Here is a 26,135-nt window from a genome sequence, read left to right on the forward strand (position 1 = left end):
GTCAGGGCCATACTTGGCTGGAAGTCACCAGCCAGCGTAAGGGACATACGAAGTTTCTTGGGAATGGCAGGATACTACCGCAGATTTATTGAAGGATTCTCCACCCTAGCCAAGCCAATGACGTAGTTACTCAAGAAGGACAAGAAGTTTGAATGGACAGAAGCCTGTGAGAAAAGTTTCCAAGAGCTAAAACGGAAATTAATGACAGCACCGGTATTAATTGTGCCAGACATACACAAGAATTTTGAAGTGTATTGTGACGCATCCCGAAAAGGCCTCGGGTGCGTGTTGATGCAAGAAGGCAAGGTTGTCGCATACGCTTCAAGGCAACTTCGCAAGCATGAGGAAAATTATCCCACTCATGACTTAGAAATGGCAGCAGTCATTCATGCACTCAAGGAATGGAGGCATTTCTTACTTGGAAATCGATGTGAAATATATACGGACCATAAAAGTCTCAAATATATTTTCACCCAGCCAGAACTAAACTTACGGCAACGACGCTGGTTGGAATTGGTAAAGGATTATGATGTTGGTATCCACTATCATCCAGGAAAAGCAAATGTAGTGGCCGATGCTCTTAGTCGGAACCCCAGCTCCGACGAAAACAGTCTGCAAAGCTTGAGACCTGAATTCCAACAAGAATTTGCCAAACTCAACATGTTAATGATCGCGGAAGGCACCATATCAAACTTGGAAATACAGCCCGACCTTGTGGAGAGAATTAAAGAAGCTCAGCCTGGTCACCCCAGCATTGAAGGAATTAAAAGAAAGTTGAGTATGGGCAAGGCCTCGGAGTTCGTCATAGGCGATGATGGAATGTTATGGTACGTGGACAGACTCTGCGTGCCAAACATAGAGGACCTCAAACAGAAAATTCTAGCTGAAGCACACACCATCCCATATTCGATCCACCCTGGAGGAACCAAAATGTATAAGGATATTCAGGAAAGATTTTGGTGGCACGGTATGAAGAGGGACATAGCCACATTCGTTGCATGTTGTGATTCTTGTCAACGCATAAAGGTTGAGCATCAAAAACCAGCCGGACTACTGCAACCAAACAAAATACCTGAGTGGAAATGGGATGAAATAGGGATGGATTTTATTGTCGGACTACCTCGGTCACGACACGGGAATGATGCCATATGGGTCATCACCGATAGATTAACCAAGGTGGCACATTTCATTCCAGTGAAGACAACCTACAACACTCAGAGGCTTGCCAGGATTTATCTCTTCCGTATAGTTTGTCTGCATGGAGTCCCGAAGACTATAATATCCGACAGAGGCACTTAGTTCGTCTCGAGATTCTGGGATCATTTACAACAAGATCTGGGAACTCAACTGGCCTTTAGTACAGCCTACCATCCCCAGACTGATGGACGGACTGAACGCGTAAACCGAATTTTAGAAGACATGCTGAGAGCATGTGTCCTCACCTATGGAACCATTTGGGAAGAAAGCCTGCCATATGCCGAGTTCGCATACAACAACAGTTACCAGGCCAGCCTGCAGATGGCACCTTTTGAAGCCCTATACGGACGGAGATGTCGTACCCCGCTAAATTGGTCAGAAACCGGAGACAGCCGTATCTTCGGCCCAGACATGCTCAAAGAAGCCGAGGAAAAGGTCAAGCTAATCAGGGACCGACTCAAGACCGCTCAAAGCCGACAAAAGAGTTATTACGACCAGAAACATCGTGGGGTCAATTTTGAACCTGGTGAATTTGTGTACCTACGAGTATCACCTATGAGGGGACTGCAACGGTTTAAGATTAAAGGGAAGTTAGCACCAAGATTCATTGGACCATTCTGCATAGTGGCACGAAGAGGCACTATAGCCTACCAGCTAGACTTACCTGAAGAATTATCCGATGTCCACGACGTGTTCCACGTTTCGCAATTAAGGAAGTGCGTAAGCAAACCAGAGAAGCAAGTATCCCATGAGAACATTGACGTGCAACCAGACCTCACCTATCGAGAACGCCCAATAAAAATATTAGAGGGGTCTGAAAGGAGGACCCGACAGAAAACCATCAAGTTTTTCAGAGTTCAGTGGAGCAATCACACCGAAAGTGAACCAACCTGGGAAAGGGAGGATTTCCTTCGGACAGAGCATCCACACTTATTTAAGGATCAGCTGAAATCTCGGGGACGAGATTTTTCCTAAGGGGGTAGGTGTTGTGACACTCCAAAATTTTTATTTGGTTTTTCAGCAAAAACTTTGTTGGTTTTTGAAAAAGAGGACATTTAAATTTTTTCCAGAAAACCTTCCTCTTAAGAACTTCTTTGGCAAGGATTTTTATTTTTGTATCTTCTTCAAACTATGGTGTTTGATCATTTAAAACTCTTTCTCTGATGGTTCCCTTCTCAAAATATATTTTTGGAAATTATTCTTTTTCTTATAAAAAGAACTCTGTGAATTTTTAGGTTTTTCTTATCTTGAAACCACCCATGGTTTTACCATGTCTCCTCTAGTAAATCTTCTCAAAATCCCTCCCTCCACCTTTTAATAATCTAAATTCTCTGGATCAATAAGTTCAAACAAGTTTCGGATTTTATTTCAATTATTTTATCTCTCAAATCATTTCTGCCAATTATTTTGAGCTTAAGTGATTTTCAAAGCAAGTACCACATTGCCTTTGATTTTTTATCCCAAACCAACTCCCCTGGATAGTCCTTAGTACCCACAACCTAGAACCATCTTGATCCACTCTTCTCCTTTCCAAAATTTTCAAATTTCACTCACTGCAAGTTTGGACCAGATTTGACAAATTTGGTGAAATTCATATTTACACTTCTCCAAATATTCCACCAAAATTCAGGCAGCCTCCTGGTGCAATGAGAGGCCACCCCACCAAGTTTCAGCTCAAGGAAAAATCCCTAGATGCCAAAATCATTTCATCGAACACTTGGCCGGCACTGTTTCCGTAGACTTTCAGAAAAATTCAGATTTTCAGAATTCAGTCGATGTCGTTTTTCGTCAGTGAGTTGTCATCCATCACCAGTGCCCCTGGCGCGTTGCGCACGGCCTCTCCTCCCTGGCCAGAGCACCGCACGCCCCCTTGGACGGGCACAGGTGTCGGTGGCGACGAGCCTCGCCGGTGTTGGAAGCTTCTGCGGTGGCTGCGCCTTCCGTGGCGGCCAGCGAGGGCCCGAGCCCGCTCACCACGCCACTCGGCGCCGCCCAACGCCCCCTGGCTCTCCGCGTGTCCCTGCCATGCCAGCGCACGCCCGTGGCACCGTCGCCGTGGCCCGGCAAGCACAGAACGTGCTCCCTGCCGCCGACGGGCCCGCGCCGCCCCGTTCCGTCGAGCTCGCCCAAAACACCCAATCCAAGCTCACTTAGCACCTAAATGGAACCGATGGACCTCCACGCTGACGCTCAACTCCCTAAACCTCCCCGACCAAGCTCTGCGCCGCCGTAACCTTCGCCGGAGATCCCCGTTCACGGCCACCGCCTCGGATCGCCTATAAAAAGGGCTCCCGAGCTCACCCTAGAGCATGCACCACCACTGCACCTCACCAAAGCCCTGCCAAGCCACCAGGAGGACCTCGAGGAGGTCTCCTCCCCCAACTCCGTCCGCCCCGATCCGCCTCGGCCACCAGCTCGATTCGCTCCGGTGAGGCCGTCCCCGGCGCTCAAATCTCGTCTATAGCCTCCTCTAGCACCCAATGAGCTAACCCAACGTCAATTTGGCCTTCGCAGCTCACTCCGACGAGGCCCTCGACAACCCGAACCGCCGTCCACCGGAGCAAGGCTCGCCGTCGACGTGGTACTCACCGGCGACCACCACCACCACCAACCAACGCGGAATGACGCCCTGAGCACGGAGGTACCTTCTGATCTCTCTGCCTCGCCGTGGATCGCCGCCGGCGACCACCGCGGCTCTCGGGCACCGTCGAGCTCTGCCGCCCCGTTTGAATATTCAAACCTGACGGGCGGGACCCGCCTGTCAGCCTCTCTGTCCTTTCTAAGCGAAACGTTTTCTGAAAACGTCTTCTGCCAAATGCGTTTTCCCGCTGGGCCGGCGCATTCTTATTCGAGTCGTTTTCTGTTTTTGTAAGCTAGCCCCTGGGAACTTTCTGTTTCATTACAGATGAGTCCCTGGATTAAAACCCTTATAACTTTTTAACAGAAAGGAATTTTTGAATGATTCTTTTTCTGTCCTCTTCAGATTTTTGTCTAATTTTTTATCATATTTATTTGAAAAATATTTGGAATAATTTTTGTGCACCTCACGGTATTCACGATAGCGCATATATTTTCTTTATACCGTAGATACCGAAGGAGGTGACGGGACCGCAAACTTCACCGAGCTAGGCTCCGACTGCTCTGAACCAGGCAAGCATGTTTGAACTTTTGATATGATGATTGTTTTGGCATGTTTTGCATTAAGTAGTTTCATGGCATGTTGATGAGCATACCGACGAATGTCATGTTACATGCAACGATGAGGCAAGTGAGTTTCGGAAGTCCATAAGTTGATGGATGTGAGTATGCAGGGCCATGTGTTGGCTTGAGGATGGGTAAGATGGCAGTGTTGTAGCATGCCAGTCTTATGCCAGGCTATATGACTTCAGTGTCAACCCGTATCAGTCCAGTTCCTCCCATTCTCTTCCCTGTACTACCACATGTTTTCCGCAAGGAATATGCCTTAGTAAGTTGCAAACCGCTTTCCTGGTACACACCAAAAGGAGAGGCCGTGATGATGGTTCCATGGCCCTGGATTAAAGCCAGTCATCCGGTCAGGGGGCATGGGTGTTTCCGATTGGGACCGAGAGGGGGGCACCCCTTAGAGCGCGCGTATATAAATTTGATTCCATGCTATTCGAGATTGTGATCTCCCCGTCTCAAAAGTTTTTCTTGGACGATGTCTAGGGTGATTCCTAGCATCGAGAGGTAGGATGGGTGTGTACTGGTCAGCTGTGTTTTCTTCCGAAATACCGTAAACGGAACTAGTCCTTCGTGACTATGGAAATCCGTTGGCTGTGGGAAAAAATTTCGTACAAACTCTACAGAGTCATATATTCCTTTGAATCATCTATTCCATGTCCAAGTTCGGTATTATCTTATCCTGACAAATGTCAGTTTTGATGACAGAGACTCCGGTGAATCACATGAGTGCTTAGTCCGGTTAAATGATTATTCCTGTGGATGGACTAACCCGGTTATTTTCGTGAATTGAATGTTTATTATGAGCATTATTTACTTATGAATAAAAGCCCTTTCTGCGATGTCGCTCAGACGTTCGACTGTGGCATTGTTATATTTTACTTTCAATGAAAGCCCTTTCTGCGATGTCGCTCAGACGTCCGACTGTGGCATTACTTTTAAAGACCTTTATGTGGCGTCGCTCAAACGCCCGACTGTGGCATTTCTTTTAAAGCCCTTTATGTGGCGTCGCCCAGACGCCCGACTGTGGCATTTCTTTTAAAGCCCTTTATGTGGCGTCGCCCAGACGCCCGACTGTGGCATTTCTTTTAAAGCCCTTTATGTGGTGTCACCTAGACGCCCGACTGCGGCGTGCTTTATTTATTTATCTTCCTTTTGAGGTGTCGCTTCAGACACCCGATTGGGTTTACATTTATTTTGTTGGGTTTCCGAGCGGACTACCGCCGACCCCCTTTTTACCTGTCTCGTTTTTACGAATTAATGCGCCACTGTTAGTATACTCATGACGCATCCATGCATGCATTTGTTATATCTTACGTCCGAACTGTCTTGCGAGTACTTTCAAAGTACTCACCTGGCTTGTTGATTTGGCCAGATGTTGACGAAGGCGATCTCATGGATGAAGAATTTGATAGCGAGTCCGACGCCTAGAGGAATCCCAGTCAGTCTCGTGCGACCCTGGATTTGGTCACTGTATTATATCCGCTTCCGCTACCAAATAAATTCATCGAGCCTCACCTCGACGCTCGATGGGATGCCAGTTTTAGAGTCATGTATCTCACTCCCCGCTGTGTTTTTCCACCACCACCCTATCCTCGAGTCAGTAGTATGCCTCCACACCACTGTGTCATGTCCGCCATTATGTATAATTATTGGCGTGCTTGTAATAATTTGGTTGAGCAACCGTAGCTTGACCCTGTAATATATTTTATGCTACTGGCTTATTGCATCAAGAATTTGTCTATCGGTAAGGAGGATTTTTCTCATACTGGACTCAAAAGATTGGTTTCTCAATAAACATTTTTATTGGAAAATCGGTCGTGACACCGGGAAGGTTACCGTAACCCCCCGGGAGCTAAATGGGCCATGATGGGCCTTAGTGGAAAAGAGAAGAGGTAGCCCTACATGGGCTGTGCGCCTCCCCCTTCCCCTAGTCCTATTAGGACTACGAGAGGTGGCCGGCCCCCTCTCTCTCTTTCCCCCTCCGCGAATCCTATTCCAACTAGGATTGGGGGGGAATCCTACTCCCAGAGGGAGTAGGACTCTCCTGGCGCACCCCTTGTGGCCGGCCAGCCTTCCCCCCTTTGGTCCTTTATATACTGAGGTAGAGGCACCCTAGAACACACAAGTTGATCCACGTGATCTATTCCTTAGCCGTGTGCGGTGCCCCCAGCCACCATAATCCTCGATAATACTGTAGCGGAGTTTAGGCGAAGCCCTGCTGCCGTAGTGCATCAAGATCATCACCACGCCGTCGTGCTGACGGAACTCTTCCCTGACACTTTGCTGGATCGGAGTCCGGGGATCGTCATCGAGCTGAACGTGTGCTCGAACTCGGAGGTGCCGTAGTTTCGGTGCTTGATCGGTTGGATCATGAAGACGTACGACTACTTCCTCTACGTTGCGTCAACGCTTCCGCAGTCGGTCTACGTGGGTACGTAGACAACAATCTCCCATCTCGTTGCTATGCATCACATGATCTTGCGTGTGCGTAGGAATTTTTTTGAAATTACTACGAAACCCAACAGTGGTATCAGAGCCTAGGTTATTTATGTTGATGTTATATGCACGAGTAGAACACAAGTGAGTTGTGGGCGATATAAGTCATACTGCCTACCAGCATGTCATACTTTGGTTCGGCGGCATTGTTGGACGAGACGACCCGGACCAACATTACGCGTACGCTTACGCGAGATCGGTTTCCCCGACGTGCTTTGCACATAGGTGGCTTGCGGGCGACTGTCTCTCCAACTTTAGTTGAACCAAGTGTGGCTATGCCCGGTCCTTGCGAAGGTTAAAACGGAGTCTATTTGACAAACTATCATTGTGGTTTTGATGCGTAGGTGAGATTGGTTCTTTCTTAAGCCCTTAGCAGCCACGTAAAACTTGCAACAACAAAGTAGAGGACGTCTAACTTGTTTTTGCAGGGCATGTTGTGATGTGATATGGTCAAGGCATGATGCTGAATTTTATTGTATGAGATGATCATGTTTTGTAACCGAGTTATCGGCAACTGGCAGGAGCCATATGGTTGTCGCTTTATTGTATGCAATGCAATCATGATGTAATGCTTTACTTTATTACTAAACGGTAGTGATAGTCGTGGAAGCATAAGATTGGCGAGACGACAATGATGCTACGATGGAGATCAAGGTGTCGCACCGGTGACGATGGTGATCATGACGGTGCTTCGGAGATGGAGATCACAAGCACAAGATGATGATGGCCATATCATATCACTTATATTGATTGCATGTGATGTTTATCTTTTTATGCATCTTATCTTGCTTTGATTGACGGTAGCATTATAAGATGATCTCTCACTAAATTATCAAGAAGTGTTCTCCCTGAGTATGCACCATTGCCAAAGTTCGTCGTGCCCAGACACCACGTGATGATCGGGTGTGATAAGCTCTACGTCCATCTACAACGGGTGCAAGCCAGTTTTTGCACACGCAGAATACTCAGGTTAAACTTGACGAGCCAAGCATATACAGATATGGCCTCGGAACACGGAGACCGAAAGGTCGAGCGTGAATCATATAGTAGATATGATCAACATAACGATGTTCACCATTGAAAACTACTCCATCTCACGTGATGATCAGTTATGGTTTAGATCTCAGCAGCGTCTTGACGATTTCATGTTTGGTGATCTCAGTAGAGCCGAGGGCTTGAAGCTCATTTGTGATGTCAGTGAGCCAGTCAAATGTGTGCTGGACATTCTCATTGTCATTTTGCTTGAAGCGGTTGAAGAGGTTGCGAAGAACACTGATTCTCTGATCTCTCTGGGTTGAGATGCCTTCATTGACCTTGGAGAGCCAGTCCCAGACCAGCTTGGATGTCTTCAAGGCACTCACACGGCCATACTGTCCTTTGGTCAGATGACCACAGATGATATTCTTGGCAGTAGAGTCCAGTTGAGTGAACTTCTTGACATCAGCAGCAGTGACACCTTCTCCAGCCTTGGGAACGCCGTTCTCGACGACATACCATAGGTCGACATCAATGGCTTCAAGATGCATGTGCATCCTATACTTCCAATAGGGATATTCAGTTCCATCGAAGATGGGGCAAGCAGCGGAGACTTTAGTTATCCCTGCAGTCGACATAGCTAAAACTCCAGGTGGTTAAACCGAATCACACAGAACAAGGGAGCACCTTGCTCTGATACCAATTGAAAGTGCGTTATATCGACTAGAGGGGGGTGAACAGGCGATTTTTATGAAAGTCTTCAAAACATGGAAGTTATGAAGACAAACAGTGGAGATGAGCCTATTACTATGCAGCGGAAGTTAGACTACACTAGGCAAGCCATGGTCAAGTATTCAATAGAGTGAAAGCACAATGACAAATAGCTGCAGTGTAGTAAGGATCAGGTAGGAAGATTTTATGAAGCCAAACAGATCATACAGTCACGTTGTGAAGACAAAAGATAGAGAAAGCATGCAATGACTTCACAATGAGTAACAATAAGAAAAAGGAAGTGAAGATGAAACCAGTGACTCGTTGAAGACAATGATTTGTTGGACCAGTTCTAGTTGCTGTGCCAACTGTACGTCTGGTTGGAGCGGCTAGGTATTTAAACCTTAGGACACACAGTCCCGGACACCCAGTCCTGAACACGCAGCTCAGGACACCCAGTCCTCACCGTATTCTCCTTGAGCTAAGGTCACACAGACCTCGCCCAACCACTCTGGTAAGTCTTCAAGGTAGACTCCCAAACCTTCACAAACTTCATTCTCCGGCAATCCACAATGTCTGTTGGATGCTCAGAACGCGACGCCTAACCGGCTGGAGGATGCACAGTCCTCTAGTGTAATAAGTCTTTAGATCACTCAGACAAGAAGACTTAAGTGATGCCCAATTCTCTCTGGCTCTGGGTGGTTAGGGCTTTATCCTCGCTAGGAATTCTCTCTCTCAAAGGCTTCGAGGTGGGTTGCTCTCAAACGACAAAAGCCGTGTACTGAATCTGAGCAGCCAGCCGTTTATGGTTGTAGGGGGTGGGCTATATATAGCCACTTGGCAACCGACCTGATTTATCCGAAATGACCCTGGGTCACTAAGGAACTGACACGTGTTCCAACGGTCAGATTTCAAACTCACACGGCAACTTTACTTGGGCTACAAGCAAAGCTGACTTGTCCGACTCTGGACAAGATTTGCTCTCATAGTCTTCACTCGAAGACATAGGTTTTGAATTAGGCATCACTTCAGTCGTTCTGACTGGTTCTCTTGGACCCCACTTAACAGTACGATGGTTCCTATGACTCAACACAAATGAAAGAGGACTACGAAAGATCTAAGTCTTCGAGTTGCATAGGCTTCACGTGGTGTGTTCTCTTGTCATAGTCTTCAATGTGAATATCTTCATATACCACCATTGACTTCAATGTCTTCGTACATTTTTAGGGGTCATCTCTGGTAGTAAAACCGAATCAATGAGGGACTTCTACCTGTGTTATCCTGCAATTCTCACAAACACATTAGTCCCTCAACTAGGTTTGTCGTCAATACTCCAAAACCAACTAGGGGTGGCACTAGATGCACTTACAATCTCCCCCTTTTTGGTGATTGATGACAAACTAGTTGAAGTTTTCAACGGGGAATATAATCTGTGGAATTGTAAAGGATAAGGAATTGTCTTCATAAGTTGCAAGGGCTCCCCCTGAAGATGTGCATATAAGTAATTTGCTTTTGGAATGCAAATGCACATGGCAGGTTGTACTTGTGGAGATCCACTTCAACTTATGATGACAATCCACTATGCATGTAAAAGTATATGAAGATAATGACATGCATAATGAAAAATGGACGTCTGCAGAATGATCTAAGTGCGGAATTTATCATCGCACATGCGGAATTTATCTTCGCAAAACAAGGTGGCAAACAAGTAGCATACGACCATCGAGTTTATGTGTTACAACTCAAAGAACCAAATGTAGCAAAACGAGAGTTGTAAGCACGAAGCAAAATATAGCAAAATATAAAGCACCCGCCCATATTGACCCGCTTGAAGACTATCAACCTCACATGCTTCTCCCCCTTTTGTCAGTGAGGACCAAAAAGGTTTGAAGACATAGAGTTTTCTACTCGTTCCCATGAGCAGCAGGGTCGTTGGTGGTGTTTGGCGGTGCTGAAGTACTTGGTGCAGAGTCGACGCGTGCTGAAGGAGGTGGCGGTGATGTAGTATCGTCTTCATCCTCGATAATTCTGGCGTTCACTGTGGCAGCAGATGAAGAGAACTCTGAGTCTTCAAGTGATGGAGTTCCTCGCAGCACAGCCCTTCTAGGAGGTGTGGAGTCAAACTTGAATCGCTCTTTGAAGCCATCCTCTTGAAGATCAGCTTCAGAACACATCATCATGAGTCCTTTCTAGGTGGGGCGACAGGTTTCATGTGCAACGAATGCATTCTTGGTGGCAAGATTTTGAATGCGATTTACATCCACCAAGAGGCTTTTCATCTGACGCTTCAGCCAGTCATGATGCCTATCCTGCTTTTGATGAAGGGCCACAAGAAGCTCTCTGTCATTGAGAACACGAGCATGCTTCTTGGGTCTTGGAGTAGTTGTGCTGTCAGTGGCTTCAGTGGAAGCAGGGCGTGGTGCACGTGTAGTGCCAGCCAACGGATACACCTGAGAGATGGCTTCAATTCCTTCAATGTTTTGAGTGAAGCTCTGGTGTTCTGCATTCTGAAGACTTAGAGGTTGCTTGGCAGGTTCAGTATAGATGGCTTCAGCAGAGGTATCCACATCAGGCAAGAAGATGCGATGGTTGCAGGCAGAGGGCTGATACAAGATAGCAGAGTGAAGTTTGATCAACCTCATTACCCAAGGGGCATAGAACTTCAAACCAAACAGATCTGAGCCTGATGCAGCAAGTTGGCGTATGAAGAAGTCCTGTGCATTGAAGCATTTTCCATGAAGGATACAGAATATCAGAGTCTTCATTGCACCCTCGATCTTGGCATTTGGAGAGTGCCCTTTGATAGGCCAGAGAGTCCGCCTGATGATGTGATAGATGGTTCTGGGCAGGTACTCAAGGTCTTCAATGAAGAACTCTGTGGGATATGCAGCATCTTGAGGCAATGGCTTCATCATGCTAAGCATTTGACTCATATTGGGTTCAGGCCTCTGAAAGATGCTTTCAATAGCTTCAGTATGTAGCTGACAGCCTTGCTCGAAGAATTCGCCAGGAGTGGGCAGGCCAGTGAGCTCAATGATATCAAATGCATTGGCTTCATGATGAACATTGCCGGTCATCCACTCTAGGACCCAAGTCTTCGGATCTCTGTTGTATCCTTTGATGTGTAGTGTGGCATAGAATTGTAGCAGCTGCTCTTCATTCCAATGCTCTTCATCAGTAACAAACTGCAGCAGACCCACTTGCTTGAAGCAATCCAACGCTTTTTCGAGACAGGGCAGACCAGCAATAGCTTCAACATCAAGGCGCTTGTGCGGGAAGATGCGACCTTGGTTGTATAGGATGCATGAGTAGTAGCTTCGCTGAGGATAGCTCCAGAACCGATCTGATGAAATCCTTTTCCTTGAGTAGGGGTTCTTGAGCTGTTAAAGAAGGTATTGTCTGCCCTGAAGCCATTGATGTTGAAGGAACCAGGTGCTGATGCAGGACCTAGGAACCTTGGCAGTCTTGGGAATGGCTTCTGAACCTGAGGCCTGTGCTCAACATGGTAATCAAATTGGGGACCGGCAGCAGACTCAGGAACAGAAGTGTCAGGATCAGTGGCTTCACTGTCTTCTGATGCTTTTGGTGCGGAGGGCTCCACATTAGCTTCATTGTTAGTTGTGGCAGCCTCAGGATTTTCATCCTCCACTTGACGAGCTGGAGGGTCGGACACAAGCACGTTCTCTGTAAGAACTGCTTCTTGGTGAGACGAGGGGACTTGTGGTACTTCTTCTTCTTCGGAGCCTCTGTGGGGATCGGCTGCTGGAATGTCTTCAGCTTCAGGAGCCTCTGTGGAAGTAGGCTCATGAACTATCAGTTGACGTTCTGCGTCAGGATGAATCATAGAGATGGGTTCAACTATCAAGGGCTCTGTGGGAGCAGCCCGATCTTTCTTGGTCTTTCTCTTCTTGGCGGGGGCAGTAGCAGAGGCTTCAAGATATTTTCTCTTCCTTGCTTCAGCCTCAGCAGTCCTCGTCTTCTTGAGCTCTGAAGCAGTTGACCGGCTCTTTGGCTTCGAGCCAGTCATTGCAGTTAGGAAGACAATCGGAACTGCTTCTTGCCTTGGGGCCTCGGGTTCAGCTGTAACAGACTTCTTCTTTTTCTTTGCGGCCATCCTGGGGTCGATGCCAGGACGCCCAAGTGCCTTGCGCTTCTCAGCCTCATTGTAGGCTTGCACACATCTGTCAGCCAGAGTCTTCATGCGCTCACGCGAACCCTGAGCTTCTGCACACTTCTTCAGAAAGTTTTCCTTGAGCTCGTGCATCATGATCTTGAAGTTCTTCACTTCTTGCATGCTGAGTTTGGCCATGTGCTTCTTGAACTGAGCCTTTTCATGATCAATCTTCTGCTTCAGCTCAACAATGCGCTAGGCAATAGCAAGTTCTGAAGCAATGGCGCCTTGGAAGGCGACGCTGAGGCCAATGGGTAGCTGCAGATCTTCAAAGCTGATGTTTGGCGTGTCAAACCACTCGTCAATGAAGTTGTGGATGATGGCGACATCAAAGAGAGGCAGATTATTGAAGAGTTCTGCTTCTTCTTTGCTGTTGATGAGTTGCTCAAGAGCGTCATCTGCAAGATCTTCATCATTGACAGATCAATGGCGTCATTGCGCAGAATAGCAGCAGCTGTGAGCTCTTGGCCGGTGTGTGGCTGAGGCATCTTGGCCTTCTGGGGCTTGGAGACGCGTGATAAGTCTTCAGACTGCACACTGTCTTCAGGAGGTGCAGTTGCCAATGGCTTCGCCCTTGAGATTTTTGGTGAAGGGGCCGGCTTTGAAGCTTTTGGCTTCTTCAACTGCTTTGGCTTCGGCACTGCAGGCGCGTCATCAGACTCAGTGTCAGCTGCAGGCTCATTCACTGCAGTCCCTTGAACCAAGATGTGGTTGATGAGGCCTTCAAGGTTGGCATAAGGACCGACGACATTTGGTTCTGCTTCTTGTGTGCCATCTGCCCTTGGTGCTGAGGGACCAGGGTTGAAGTCTAACCCAAATTTATTCTTGTTCTGCTTCGCTGAGTTTTGGGAAAACTGGAAGTTGCGCTTGAACAGATTGTCTTCACGACACCAGAGTAGTGACGACGGATGTGCATCAGTAGGCTGTGGTCCACAGACCATGCATGGGTAGAAGCTTTGGGCAATAGCTTCATCTCTGGACCTGGGTAGAAGGTTCTTGTATAGGATGTCTCCCCACGGTCTTTTGATGGCACTTTTCTCAGCATACTCTTGGGTTGTGAAGCAGTATTTGAACCACTGTTCTGCCCAATAGCGTCGAATCCATTGGATTCGGGTCTTGCGCTGACTATAATCCTCTTTAGGATCTGTCTTGTACATTTCTGCGAGTTCATCTGGCAGATCTCTGGATGTTCCGCCACGACGCTGTCTGCCCCCCTTCCTTGCTACTGTCTCTGAAGCCATAAACTTTAACTTGAAAGGCTTCAAGACGTTCAAAGGCTTCAAAGGCTTTCTCTTGCTGGACCAACAGGAACTGGCTTCAGGAGAGTTTATGTGATGCTGTAAGAACTCTGCAAATGAATGCAGACTATGAGAACCAAAGGATTCTCCCACGGACATGTACCTGTGACAGCATTAAGGTGCGAGGGAAGGGGAAGAGGTCATATGCATTCTCAGAAGATTTTGAAGATAAATCAGTTTAGAAGACATTAACCTCATCGTGCGAAGACATTCACTCACAGATAAGAAGTTGGTTCCAGATTTGTACGAACCCACAGATCAGTACAAGTGAGGAATCTAACTACTTTGTGAAGCACAAGTGAATATACTAGGCATGTTATGAGATGCAGTTTGAGAGAGATCTAACTTGTGTGAATAGAAACTTCTTATGGCAGAAAGTGACAGAGCCATAGGATCAAAAGGGGCTGTAAAAAGAAGTTTTATTTACCACACTTGGAACTGCTAGACGGAGTGGGAGATGAGGCCGAGCAGTTCAATCTTCCGTGCCCTAACTTGGTGACGGAAGACACCTACGGCGACGGTGGAGAGGATGATGTCCGCGATCGGCGTGAAGACGGTGTCAGAGAGGTTGCGGCAGCAAAGTGCTTCGTCGCCGGCATCGTCGAGGGCTAGCGGTGGCGCTAGGGTTCATGCGAGGGTGGAAGAAAGGGATAATGACCGCTGTGAGTGTGTATTTATAGTTACAGGGGCGGCACTGCGCTATTACACAGGTGCCCCTGGCGATTCGCATATGAGTAACACGTGGCCATCATGCGGAATTTTGGGGGCAGTTCCACGTCCCATGCACGCCTGGATTGTCGGGTGGTCGTTCCTACTTCTCCGGATTTCATGTGGATAAATGAGCATTGAAAATGGACTTAAAGGTTGTCTCTGTGTCTTCGGCTGACAAGGACGCAGAGAAGACATTCGACAGTTTCAATAGAATGCATATGACTTGGAGAGATAGAATTTGAGATAGAAAGCATAGAGAGCTTAGGGTCCGATCACATTCACTTAGTTCAAAAGATTCAAACAAGAAGACATAGCTATAAGTGAATGCTGTAGAGGACAGAACACTAGTATATATATATCTATATAATCAACATAGTGAAGATAATCATGAAGACATGTTGAGACTGAAGCCAAATCAAATGTGAAGACATTGCAAGGTAACACCATGAGTGAAACACTTCAAAATAGAATGTTTGGTGGTGGCGTTACCCACCGTATAGGAAGTATTAGACCCAGACACGGCGCACAATTATCGTGGCGCTCCGAAGTCAAATTCCATATTAATGTATTCACACTTAGAATGTATGTCTTCATTGATTGAAGATATATGTTACTTCGTGTGTTGCACATCCAAGTCATCAATATGCATAAGTGTTAGGATGTGTGCCTGATCACAGGACATTTGAGGATTCCAGGATATTTAGCTCACACCGTAACTTGCAAAATCTCTTCTCATCCAAGGGCTTGGTGAAGATATCTGCCAATTGCTCTTCAGCGTTGACGTGTATTATATCAATATCTTCCTTCACAACATGATCTCTGAGAAAGTGATGACGAATTTCTATGTGCTTTGTCTTCGAGTGCTGAACTGGGTTGTTGGCAATCCCCGACTCAATGCCACATCGATCTAGCATGTAACACCTCATATCACTTTGCGGCCTCACGCACGGTATTCCCACGGGTGTCGCCTTACCTTTGCCCGGGACCGTTTGCGCCTTTTGGCACACGTATATGATAGTGTCGCTAGCATCCATATGATAAGGAGCCCGGGCAGACATGGCTAGTCGTAAACCCAAAGTGGCACTAACTTACAGGGACAGGCATCCATGACCCAGCATCGAACGTGTCGGTCATCAGCGAGTGAATCCAGGCTGTAGCACTGGGCTAGCAGGACTCCGGTGAACCGGGCTGTAGAAGGCTAACAGGACTCCGGTATTCATCGCGTGACATTTCCCCGAAGGGACAGACACAGGAACGAAGAAGGACACATGCCGGCCAGCCTAAGTGTTTCGGAGCAGTAGCAAGCCACCATGGCTCAGTGGAAACACTAGGAGACATTTCCCGGTAAGAGAGGCTATAAGGATAACAACTAGATAGCCAGATCCCACACGTACCAAGCATTTCAATAACATACACACAATATGCTCGATATGTGCAAATACAACATGGCATCACAACATGACTCTACGACTCAAGTAATTTATTCAATAGGCTCCGAGGAGCGAGATATTACAAACATGGGTCTCATGACCCAACAATCAGAGCATACAAGTCAAAGCACATGCGGAAGCTTATCATGTCTGGGTACAGACATCTATAAATGAAAAAGGCTGAGAAGCCTGACTATCTACCAGATCCTGCCGAGGGCACAAGATCGTAGCTGAGGTAACAAGCTAAACGTCGAAGTCCACGCGGAACTACTAGCGAGACTGAAGTCTCTCTGCAAAAACATAAAATAGGCAAACGTGAGTACAAATGTACCCAGCAAGACTTACATCAGAACTAACTACATATGCATCATTATCAACAAAGGGGGGTGGGGTTTAACTGCAGCAAGCCAGCTTTGACTCGGTGGCTATCTTGAACTACGACTGCAAGTAACTCTTTTGGGGTGGCGCACACGAGTCCACATATTCACCATATCAATACACCACTATGGATCCACTCTCGTCTCCCTACGAGAACGCCGTCCATAGCACTCATGCTTATCTTGCGTATTTTAGAGTATCCACTTTCACTTGTCTATGAACTGATATAAGCAACCCAGAAGTCCTTTACCGCGGACACGGCTATTCGAATAGATGATGTTAACCCTGCAGGGGTGTACTTCTTCACACACGCTCTCACCACTTACCGCCGTTTACACGACATGTACTCGGCAACCTTCAAGCGGAAGCCCAACGTGGGTGTCGGCCACGGCCTACCTAAACACTCAAGTCTCTAGTCCAGGTTTATCGCCTATTCGGGTTCCATCCATGAGGAGATCCGGCCGGAGTTTCGCTCACAGCCCCAAACGATGTGAACAGGGTTCCCGAGACACCAAACGGGCGCCCTGTACACCGTGCCACGTGCCTACCGCATCACAGCCCACCCCTCCGGTCAGCGCTACCCACGGCCTCCAGCATACTACAAACACCAAAAACTACTTGCAACTCCTGGACAGAGGACAAGGGTGATTAAGAAGCCGAGAGGGTCCATTGGTTTCGGGCCCAATGCGTGGTAGTAGCTGAATCATGGATCACAAACACAGAACTCAGTTCCTGAGGACGGCTGCAATGAGACAACCCACCATGTACTCCTACATGGCCTCTCACCGCTACCTTTACCAAATCGTATTCACACACTTAGCTCACACACAGTAGGACATGTTCACACACCTCTGATTCATCCCCGATGAATCAGACCTGACTCAACTCTAAGCAGTAGCAGGCATGACAAACAAGCATGAAAGAGTAGGCACAACAGGGCTCAAACAACTCCTACTCATGCTAGTGGGTTTCATCTATTTACTGTGGCAATGACAGGTCATGCAAAGGAGAAAGGGGTTCAGCTACCGCAGCAAGTAACAGATGAATCGTTGTTGTCCTAATGCAGTAAAAGAGAGCAGGAGCAAGAGAGTAGGATTGTATCAGAATGAACAAGGGGGGTTTGCTTGCCTGGCACTTCTGAAGATAACATTGAGTCTTCATCAGTGTCAATGATCACAACGTCAGAACATCGTCTACCGGGAGGGCACAGATACCGGCAACAAAGAAGAAATACAATCAATGCAATGCACAATATGATGCATGCTCATGACATGGCAATATGAATGTGTTTTGAGCTAATGCAACTAGCAACAGATTAAATGAGGTTGGTTTGAATACAAGATTCAAATTCAAACTCCATATGTGATTATTCAAATGCCATTTAATTGATTTGTGCTATACAACAGCTATAAGTTGTTCTAACATGCATGAAAATGGTACATATGGATTCCTTGAATTTTTCTGATAATTTTTCATATATAAATTATTTAATTTGGAGTTACGGTTAATTTTCTATGATTTATTGAAGTTTTAGCTATTTTCTGAAATTATTAAATCATTTAAGATTTATTTAAATTCCAGAAAGGAATTATTGCGTCAGCATGACCTCATAGTGACGTCAGCAGGTCAACAGGTCACTGTTCGGTCAAACCTGACAGTGGGTCCCGCGTGTCAGTGTAATTAGTTTAGTTAGAATTTAATTAAACTAAACTGGGTTAATTAACAGGGCTGGGCCCCACCTGTCAGTGACTCATCGGAGTCAACCAGGGCCCACCCGTGGTCAAAGTCAACGTCAGCTGCGCCGGCGTTTAGCCGCCGGCGAGCCCGACGCGGCGGCGAGAGTGGTTTTGGCCACTCCGACGACCAAAAGGGCCGCGGAGGGCATCTAGGTGGAGCTGGGGACGAGCCGAAGCTCTTGATGGAGTTAGCTGGGGTCGGGGTGGCCGGAATCGGCGCCGGCGACGACTTAGGTGGCCGCCGGAGTTCGGTTGCGCGCGGGATCGCGTTTCAGTGCGTAGAAGAGCGGGGCAAGGGGCTAGAAGGGTGCTACACATCGCGAGGAGTAGGTTGGACACTCCAGGGTGACCATTTGGTCACCGGAGCATCGTCAACGGCGAGCTCAGGCGGCGGTGCATCTCGGTCATCAAGGGGGCGACGGCTACGACAATCAAACGAAGAGGGGAAGAGGGGGAAACGGTGGCGGAACTCACAGCGGGTGCAGCGGTGGCCTCGGCGAGGTCGGGGACGGTACGGAGCCGACGAATTTGACGGTGATGGCCGGCGGGTCCGAGGTAGAAGACGAGCTCGGTGAGGCCGTTCGGGGGCTTCTGGAGGGGCAAGGCTTGGTGAGGTGGGTCGAGGACGGAGTGGCGGAGCTTGTGGGCTAGTCGGGGAAGCGAGGGAGGCCCGGTGGCCGTGGTGGCAGTGGACGGCGGCGACGAGCTCCGCTCGGTGGCTGCGTGCGAGAAACAGAGGAGGGGGGGGGAAGGAGCGAGGAGAGTGAGAAGGGTCGGGGGGTTGCGTGGCGTCGCGGACGGGGTCCAGGGCGACGAGAGGAAGGCGGCAAGCAGGAGGTGGCCGGGGCATCGCCAGCGCTCGCCACCGAGCTTCTTCGGGGCGAGGGGAGGAAGACGACAGGGGGGGGGGGCGCTTGGTGGGCTGGGCCGCACAGGAGCTGGGCCGGCTGGGCTACCAGGTGAGCGCTAGGTAAGGTTTCTCTCCTCTCTGCTTTCCTATTTCTGTTTTATTTATTTATTTTGTTCTGTGTTGTTTTAGTTTAGTAAAATACTAAACCATTTTATAAAATCCTGAAAATAGTTATGTGGCTAGAACTAAAATATACCAAACCACATAAAATGTTCCAGTATTATTGGACATATATTATTTATATATCAAATATATATCCAATGCAAATAGTTATTTATTTAATTCAAAGGCCCAAAATAATTAACTCTGAGATGCCAAAAATATTGTTTTCAGTTTTACCTCTTTGCAATATTTTCAGAGGCTAAGAGGAACATTTTCTTGGACTTCTTTGAGAAGATTTTAATGTTGATCATTTTTAGAAGGTTTCTGAGGCTTTGAAAATCCCTCAATTCAAATTTCAGTTGAATTAAAACATGATGCTCACATGAGGTCTGGCCTAGTGCATAACAGGACCAGGGATGTGACAACTCACCCCCACTAAACAAAAATCTCGTCCCGAGATTCAAGTGTAGGGTAAGGTGAAGGGGGAACGCAAACTAGCACAATCTTCACGATCCAGGTTGCACTTCATAAGAACCTTGATTCGATCATCATCTTGTCTCGAAGTCTTGCTCTGAGAACTCCAACTATCATGACAACGAGAGGAAGGAAAGACCCTAAAAGAATTGTTCTTCTCGAAGGTCGAACAACTCAGGATTAACCCACGGAATGAGACATAGCAGCATCTCTCGAGCTGAGAGACGAAGCACACACCCATAGGAATGGAGTGAAGCAGATGACAAGGGTTCACTAGGTAGACAACAATTCCACACCTAAGAGGGTGGTGAACGGTTGTCAACGTAGCGAGGAGTTGAGTTGCCATGATACCACAACGAGACACCTTAGGGATGGTGACTCGTAGATATATCCCCTTAAGTGGCAAAAAGAATTACCTTTGATTCAGAGATCATTGAGACTCTTTAAACCAGCCTAAGGCAATTCTCGAGCGATCGTTTGGAGGGGGTCGGTAGAATGGCATACTCGGACTTGGATGATGTGGATTACCTTGTTGAAGACAACGTAATGGATGAATTTTCTTACCACCGGAAATGGAAGGGACCCATGGTAGAATGGCACATTGGCGGTGCAAGCTGGGAACAAAATGCAAATGCTGGGAATGATTCTAGTAACTGGGGAAGAACCCAACAATAGAGAGTGGATCCACTGTTTGAGAAGTTATAGCATAACCGAGGAAGTTGAGAGCAAACTGTTGGAAATATGCCCTAGAGGCAATAATAAAAGTATTATTGTTATATTTCCTTGTTCATGATAATTGTCTTTTATTCATGCTATAACTGTATTATCCGGAAATCGTAATACACGTGTGAATACATAGACCACAATATGTCCCTAGTGAGCCTCTAGTTGACTAGCTCGTTGTGATCAACAGATAGTCATGGTTTCCTGGCTATGGACATTGGATGTCGTTGATAACGGGATCACATCATTAGGAGAATGATGTGATGGACAAGACCCAATCCTAAGACTAGCACAAAAGATCGTGTAGTTCATTTGCTAGAGCTTTGCCAATGTCAAGTATCTCTTCCTTTGACCATGAGATCGTGTAACTCCTGGATACCGTAGGAGTGCTTTGGGTGTATCAAACGTCACAACATAACTGGGTGACCATAAAGGTGCACTACAGGTATCTCCGAAAGTATCTATTGTTTTATACGGATCGAGACTGGGATTTGTCACTCCGTGTAAATGGAGAGGTATCTCTGGGCCCACTCGGTAGGACATCATCATATGCGCAATGTGACCAAGGAGTTGATCACGGGATGATGTGTTACGGAACGAGTAAAGTGACTTGCCGGTAACGAGATTGAACAAGGTATTGGATACCGACGATCGAATCTCGGGCAAGTAAAATACCGCTAGACAAAGGGAATTGAATACGGGATCGATTGAGTCCTTGACATCGTGGTTCATCCGATGAGATCATCGTGGAACATGTGGGAGCCAACATGGGTATCCAGATCCCGCTGTTGGTTATTGACCGGAGAACGTCTCGGTCATGTCTGCATGTCTCCCGAACCCGTAGGGTCTACACACTTAAGGTTCGATGACGCTAGGGTTATAAAGGAAGCTTGTATGTGGTTACAGAATGTTGTTCGGAGTCCCGGATGAGATCCCGGACGTCACGAGGAGTTCCGGAATGGTCCGGAGGTAAAGATTTATATATAGGAAGTCCTGTTTCGGCCATCGGGACAAGTTTCGGGGTCATCGGTATTGTACCGGGACCACCGGAAGGGTCCCGGGGGCCCACCGGGTGGGGCCACCTGCCCCGGGGGGCCACATGGGCTGTAGGGGGTGCGCCTTGGCCTACATGGGCCAAGGGCACCAGCCCCAAGAGGCCCATGCGCCTAGGGAACCCTAGAGGGAAGAGTCCTCAAGGGGGAAGGCACCTCCGAGGTGCCTTGGGGAGGATGGACTCCTCCCCCCCCTCTTGGCCGCCGCACCAGATGCCATCTGGAGGCTGGCCGCCACCCCTTGGGGTGGGAAACCCTAAAGGGGGCGCAGCCCTCCCCTTCCCCTATATATATGAGGCCTAGGGGCTGCCCATAACACGCGATTTGATCTCTCGTTGGTGCAGCCCTGCCCCTCTCCCTCCTCCTCTTCTCCCATGGTGCTTGGCGAAGCCCTGCGGGATTGCCACGCTCCTCCATCACCACCACGCCGTTGTGCTGCTGTTGGATGGAGTCTTCCTCAACCTCTCCCTCTCTCCTTGCTGGATCAAGGCGTGGGAGACGTCACCGGGCTGTACGTGTGTTGAACGCGGAGGTGCCGTCCGTTCGGCACTTGATCATCGGTGATCTGAATCACGACGAGTACGACTCCATCAACCCCATTCACTTGAACGCTTCCGCTTAGCGATCTACAAGGGTATGTAGATGCACTCCCCTTTCTACTCGTTGCTGGTCTCTCCATAGATAGATCTTGGTGTTGCGTAGGAAAATTTTTGAATTTCTGCTACGTTCCCCTACAGTGGCATCATGAGCTAGGTCTATTGCGTAGATTCTTTGCACGAGTAGAACACAAAGTAGTTGTGGGCGTTGATGTTGTTCAATATGCTTACCGTTGCTAGTCCAATCTTGTTTCGACGGTATTGTGGGATGAAGCGGCCCGGACCGACCTTACACGTACTCTTACGTGAGACAGGTTCCACCGATTGACATGCACTTGGTGCATAAGGTGGCTAGCGGGTGCCAGTCTCTCCCACTTTAGTCGGAACGGATTCGATGAAAAGGGTCCTTATGAAGGGTAAATAGCAATTGGCATATCACGTTGTGGTCTTGCGTAGGTAAGAAACGTTCTTGCTAGAAACCCATAGCAGCCACGTAAAACATGCAAACAACAATTAGAGGACGTCTAACTTGTTTTTGCAGGGTATGCTATGTGATGTGATATGGCCAAAAGGATGTGATGAATGATATATGTGATGTATGAGATTGATCATGTTCTTGTAATAGGATTCACGACTTGCATGTCGATGAGTATGACAACCGGCAGGAGCCATAGGAGTTGTCTTTATTTTTTGTATGACCTGCGTGTCATTAAAGAACGCTATGTAAACTACTTTACTTTATTGCTAAACGCGTTAGTCATAGAAGTAGAAGTAGTCGTTGGCGTGACAACTTCATGAAGACACGATGATGGAGATCATGATGATGGAGATCATGGTGTCATGCCGGTGACAAGATGATCATGGAGCCCCGAAGATGAAGATCAAAGGAGCTATATGATATTGGCCATATCATGTCACTACTCTATTTGATTGCATGTGATGTTTATCATGTTTATGCATCTTGTTTGCTTAGAACGACGGTAGTAAATAAGATGATCCCTTACAAAATTTCAAGAAGTGTTCTCCCCTAACTGTGCACCGTTGCTATAGTTCGTCGCTTCTAAGCACCACGTGATGATCGGGTGTGATGGATTCTTACGTTCACATACAACAAGTGTAAGACAGTTTTACACAGCGAAAACACTTAGGGTTAACTTGATGAGCCTAGCATGTGCAGACATGGCCTCGGAACACGGAGACCGAAAGGTCGAGCATGAGTTGTATAGTAGATACGATCAACATGAAGATGTTCACCGACGTTAACTAGTCCGTCTCACGTGATGATCGGACACGGCCTAGTTGACTCGGATCATGTAATCACTTAGATGACTAGAGGGATGTCTATCTGAGTGGGAGTTCATAAGATGAACTTAATTATCCTAAACATAGTCAAAAGACCTTTTGCAAATTATGTCGTAGTTCACGCTATAGTTCTACTGTTTTAGTTATGTTCCTAGAGAAAATATAGTTGAAAGTTGAAAGTAGCGATTATGCGGACAGTAGAAAGCTTATGTCCTTAATGCACTGCTCAATGTGCTGAACCCCAAACGTCGTTTGTGGATGTTTCGAACATCGAACATACACGTTTTGATAACTACATGATAGTTCAGTTAAACGGTTTAGAATTGAGGCACCAAAGATGTTTTCGAAACGTCACGGAACATATGAGATGTTTCGAGGGCTGAAATTGGGATTTCAGGCTCGTGCCCACGTCAAGAGGTATAAGACCTCCGACGATTTTCTTAGCCTGCAAACTAAGGGAGAAAAGCTCAATCGTTGAGCTTGTGCTCAGATTGTCTGAGTACAACAATCACTTGAATCAAGTGGGAGTTGATCTTCCAGATGAAATAGTGATAGTTCCTCCGAAGTCATTACCACCAAGCTGCTAGAGCTTCGTGATGAACTATAATATATCAAGGACATATATGATGATCCTTGAGATATTCGCGATGTTTGACTCCGCGAAAGTAGAAATCAAAAGGGAGCATCAATCGTTGATGGTTAGTAAAACCACTAGTTTCAAGAAGGGCAAGGGCAAGAAGGGATACTTCATGAAACGGCAAATCAGCTGCTGCTCAAGTGAAGAAACCCAAGGTTGAACCCAAACCCGAGACTGAGTGCTTCTGTAATAAGGGGAACAGCCACTGGAGCAGAATTACCCTAGATACTTGGTAGATGAGAAGGCTGGCAAGGTCGATAGAGGTATATTGGATATACATTATGTTAATGTGTACTTTACTAGTACTCCTAGTAGCACCAGGGTATTAGATACCGGTTCGGTTGCTAAGTGTTAGTAACTCGAAATAAAAGCTGCGGAATAAAACGGAGACTGGCTAAAGGTGAGCTGACGATATGTGTTGGAAGTGTTTCCAAGTTTGATGTGATCTAACATCGCACGCTCCCTCTACCATCAAGATTAGTATTAAACCTGAATAAGTGCTCTTGCACCTAAAGGAATGGTTTATTGAATCTTGATCGTAGGGATACACATTTTCATGCCAAAAGATATAAAATAGAATGATAGTACCACTTACTTGTGGCACTGCCAGGTAAGTCATAATGGTATAAAACGCATGAAGAAGCTCCATGTTGATGGATCTTTGGACTCACTTTTTTTGAAAAGTTTGAGACATGCGAACCATGTCTATTGGTATATATGCATGAAGAAACTCCATGCAAATGGACCGTTTGAACTCACTTGATTTTAAATCACTTGAGATATGCAAATCATACCACATGGGCAAGATGACTGAAAAGCCTCGGTTTCAGTAGGATGGAACAAGATAGCAACTTGTTGGAAGTAACACATTTTGATGTGTGTAGTCCAATGAGTGCTGAGGCATGCAGTGAATATCGTTATGATCTTACTTCACAGATGATTCGAGTAGATGTTGAGAATATTTACTTGATGAAACACAAGTCTGAATTATTGAATGGTTCAAATAATTTCAGAGTGAAGTAGAAGATCATTGTGACAAGAGGATAAAATGTCTATGATATGATCATAGAGATGAATATCTGAGTTACGAGTTTTGGCACACAATTAAGACATTGTGGAAATTGTTTCGCAATTAATACCGCCTGGAACACCATAATGTGATGGTGTGTCCGAACATCATAGTTGCACCCTATTGGATATGGTGCATACCATGATGTCTCTTATCGAATTACCACTATCGTTCATGGGTTAGGCATTAGAGACAACCACATTCACTTTAAATAGGGCACCACGTAATTCCGATGAGATGACACCGTATGAATTATGGTTTAGAGAAACCTAAGTTGTCGTTTCTTAAAGGTTTGGGGCTGCGACGCTTATGTGAAAAAGTTTTCAGGATTAAGCTCGAACCCAAAGCGGATAAAATGCATCTTCATAGGAAACCCAAAACAGTTGGGTATACCTCCTAATTCAGATCCGAAAGCAATATGGATTGTTTCTAGAATCGGGTCCTTTCGCGAGGAAAAGTTTCTCTCGAAAGAATTGAGTGGGAGGATGGTGGAGACTTGATGAGGTTATTGAACCATCTCTTCAACTAGTGTGTGGCAGGGCACAGGAAGTTGTTCCTGTGGCACCTACACGAATTGAAGTGGAAGCTTATGATAGTGATCATGAAGCTTCGGATCAAGTCACTACCGAACCTCGTAGGACGACAAGGACACGTACTACTTCGGAGTGGTACGGTGATCCTGTCTTGAAGGTCATGTTGCTAGACAACAATGAACCTACGAGCTATGGAGAAGCGATGGTGGGCCCAAATTCCGACAAATGGTTAGGAGCCATGAAATCCGAGATAGGATCCATGTATCAGAACAAAGCATGGACTTTGGTGGACTTGCCCGATGATCGGCAAGCCATAGAGATAAATGGATCTTTAAGAAGAAGACGGACGTGGACGGTGATGTCACCGTCTGTGAAGCTTGACTTGTGGTGAAGAGTTTTTCACAAGTTCAAGGAGTTGACTACGATGAGA

The sequence above is a fragment of the Triticum aestivum genome, chromosome 5A (assembly GCF_018294505.1).
Source record: "Triticum aestivum cultivar Chinese Spring chromosome 5A, IWGSC CS RefSeq v2.1, whole genome shotgun sequence".
Lineage (NCBI taxonomy): Eukaryota > Viridiplantae > Streptophyta > Magnoliopsida > Poales > Poaceae > Triticum > Triticum aestivum.